Source organism: Trachypithecus francoisi, unplaced genomic scaffold (assembly GCF_009764315.1).
Source record: "Trachypithecus francoisi isolate TF-2019V2 unplaced genomic scaffold, Tfra_2.0 Lachesis_group1, whole genome shotgun sequence".
Taxonomy (NCBI): Eukaryota; Metazoa; Chordata; class Mammalia; order Primates; family Cercopithecidae; genus Trachypithecus; species Trachypithecus francoisi.
The window spans coordinates 134,135,336-134,138,804 of record NW_022681454.1 but is presented as its reverse complement, the minus strand read 5'-3'; the positions used below and the strand labels follow the sequence as shown (position 1 = coordinate 134,138,804).

Below are 3,469 nucleotides of genomic sequence, written 5' to 3'. Positions count from 1 at the left end.
GAATTTTATTTATGATATTGTATAAAATACTTGAGTTTAAGAAAGATCTCATTACATTATTTTGTAATCACCCAACTAGGGATTTTATCAAGATTATAAGCATCCTAATGATCAGATAATCCCTTAAAAGATCTTTAGGTAGCCAAATGAAAATATTCAGGTACAAATTGTTTTCTTTCAAGCAAACAGTATTATTAATTAACACCCTAGTTAATTGAATCTGCAGAACTGATTACAACATTGCTTCCTTCCATGAGTGTACATTTAACACCAGTACTTTTCCTTCAAAAAGTAATGTTAGATTAACAAACATTGACATTGGTCTAAAGGAGGCTTTTATACATCTAACAAATAATTGTCAGTAGCAATTAAGCTGTTTCACAGTTGAAGCTTATGAAGGAAGCAGGGAAAAATGAACAGACTATTTCGTAATACAAAATTTACCTACTGCATTCATGAATCATTGAACAAATACATCTTTGTAAGAAATAATAGAGCAGGCAAGAATGAATTAAAATATAGGTGCCAAATATGAAGTAAGATCTAGGTGTTCATTCATTAATTCTGACAACGTATTTATAGAATGACTAATATGGCCTTTTTTGTAGAATTTACATTAATTTAGTTTTCTTGGAGAAAATATTTAGAAGTTTAGGTGCAGTTGACTGAAGACATAGAAATAACTGAGAGCACAGTTGAGATTAGAGAAAATGAACATGGTATTCTTCAAAACAAAATGATGTAATCTAGAAGCATTCAGCAGCCTGTTGGTAGCAAGAATGAATGCATGCAATTGACTGCATTAGTCTGAGGTGTAGCAGAGCGATAGATGTACATTGAAGTGTTGTGTGAGCTTCAGTTGCACAAAAACTTAACGTAGAACTGCAAGAGAAAAAGTCTATTGACACATGAAATTTTAACATCAAAAGGGTAGGTGGAAAAATTAAAACCAGCAAACAAAACTTGAATCAGAAAGATAGGAAGAAAATTAGATCAGAAGAACATTAACACAAACAAAATTGCAAAAGAGACATTAAAGAGGAAGACCGCCATTTTCATTTTCAATGCTCCAGAAAGCTTAAGGAAGACTGGGTACAAATGGTAAGGATGTCAGGAAAAATCTCTCAGATGTTGTTATTTCTGTGTTTGAACCAAAGCAAGGACGAGATCACCAGTGGCCTTGATTCATAAATAGAAATTGGTGCTGCTTTATCAACATTGCTGGTGAGAAAATCTCATGTTTTTATTGTGGTGAAATTCACACAGCATAAAATCAATCATTGTAAAGTGTACAATTAAGTGGCATTTTGTACATTCGCAATGTTGTACAACCCAAAGCCTCACTTTTAATAAGCGTAGTTTGTCTTGAAGCATAAAATGAAAAAGCCTGAAGAAATCATATAGGGAAAGTATTGACTTGTAGCATAGACCCAAAAGAAATGAAAGAGAATGTTTAGAGTATGTATGAGAATGATTCCACTCTTTGCTGACTAATGGATTAAATTATGGTCTAGGATATCTAACAGGAAACAAGAACGTCTCCATCAGGTAGCAAAGAATCGACTTTGAAGGAAATCCCACAGTGCTACTTGAGCTAATCAAGGATTGTGGCAAAGCTGCAGTTTTCTTGATAGCTTTATGTCCCCTTACAGTTGTGCATATTTTATTTTCCAACAAGTACCGTCTTATTTGGTGTTATTAAAATTTTACAGCATGCTAGGTCTTTTTTTCTTCTACTTTTTTTTTTTTTAACAGAGCAATTATGTCTTGCAGAACAGGCTACTTTAAATCATTATTTAAATATAAAATATTTTTAAAATAGAGTATAAAATGATTTTCCTATACCTGCAATAAGTGAAAGTATTTCTGGGAATTATAAGCTCAGGAAGGAATTTTAGTGTTAGGAGGATATTGAATGAAATGGAAGAACTGTCACGTACAAATGATGAGATTAGATAGATTTGGTTTTGTGGTGTCATGATAAATATTGGCTTTCATCCTAGGTTCCTGGCTCACAACTTCCATAGCCCTTGTTACAGTCTTTTGTTATAATGTTGGGCGTGTTAGGCCTTAGGGGCAGGACTCTGACCCTCTCTTTCCCTCTTTTCTCCTACCTTTCTCTCACCTCCCCCAGGCAGGACTCTACTCTTCCCCGGCCTTTCTGATCATGGGTCTTAAGAATTTTCCCAGAGAGGGTCCTGCCCTATATTCTAGGGGGGAAGGAATACTGCTGTCCTGAAGCTTCCATAAAATCCCAAGAGGATTGGGTTAAGTTGGCCTCCAGATAGGTGAACACATGGAGATTCCTGGAGGGTGGCATACCCGGGGAAGGCATGGAAGCTCCACACCATTTTCGACATGCCTGCCCTATGCAACTCTCCATCGATACCCTTTGCAAAACCAACAAATGTAAGTAATTGTTTCCCTCAGTTCTGTGAGCTGTTCTAACAAATTAATTGAACCAAAACAGGGAGTCATGGGAACCCCAATGCCAGATGCCAGTTGGTCAGAATTTCAGAGGCCTAGATTTGTGACTGGTGAGCGAGGGCCAGTTTTGGGGACTGAGCCCCACCCTGTGGGATATGATGCTATTTCCAGATAGACAGTGTTGGAATTGAACAGGAGGACACTCATCTGGTGTCTGCTGCTTGGTGTGTGGGGAAACTCCCCTCTACACTTTGTCACGGACGTCTTCTGTGTTGATTGTTGTGACATGAGAGCAGAGGAAGCCCATGGTTTGAGAAAGTTTTCCCCACACAGGTTGTCTTAGGGGAGAAAACAAAAGCTAGCTGATAAATGTAGAAACAGAAAAGAAGATGGTGGTGACAGTAGCCTAGCATGCCAGGGAGCTGTTGCTTTTCCCTAATCGCTTTCATCCAGGCTCTGTCAGTGGTCGGCATCCGTGGAAATCAATGAGAACTTGCACGTCAGTAAAAAACATGGAGAAAACCCAGGGAAATAATAAGCGGAAAAGAAAAGAGAATAGCTTGACTACCTCTCAGTGAAAGCAGAGGAACTTTGAGATCATACAACAAAAGCAGAAGGCAGCTAATGAGAAGTCTATGCAAACAAAAGAAAAATGATGACTGGCTATTTGGAAAAGCTGGGTGCTACTGCCAACTGGGTGTGTCATAAGCTCTAAGGTCAAGATTCTGTAGACTGAACAGTCATTACGTATGTTATGACGTATGCTTTAAAAACTATTTTAAATTTTACCTTTCAGCTTGACTTAGTGTGATGTTTCAGAAGCATTTTTCTAAGAGTAAAACACTAACTATGCAAAAAAAAAATGTTGAAATATGAAGATTGAGAATAAGAGTGGAGGCACAGATGTGGGGAGTCCAGCTGCTGGTTGTTTTTAATAGGAGAACTTGGTTAAGCATTTACACTGCTTTCTTTTATTTAAAACCATGATGACCTGATTCAGATAGTTTCCCTTCTGCTATGAACATGAGATCATAGATGAAAC

At 37.4% G+C, this 3,469-nt stretch overlaps 1 pseudogene; it reads left to right on the top strand.

The window, feature by feature from the left end:
* Positions 1-2,838: 2,838 nt before the first annotated feature.
* Positions 2,839-3,083, top strand: LOC117084948 (annotated as a pseudogene).
* Positions 3,084-3,469: the final 386 nt, after the last annotated feature.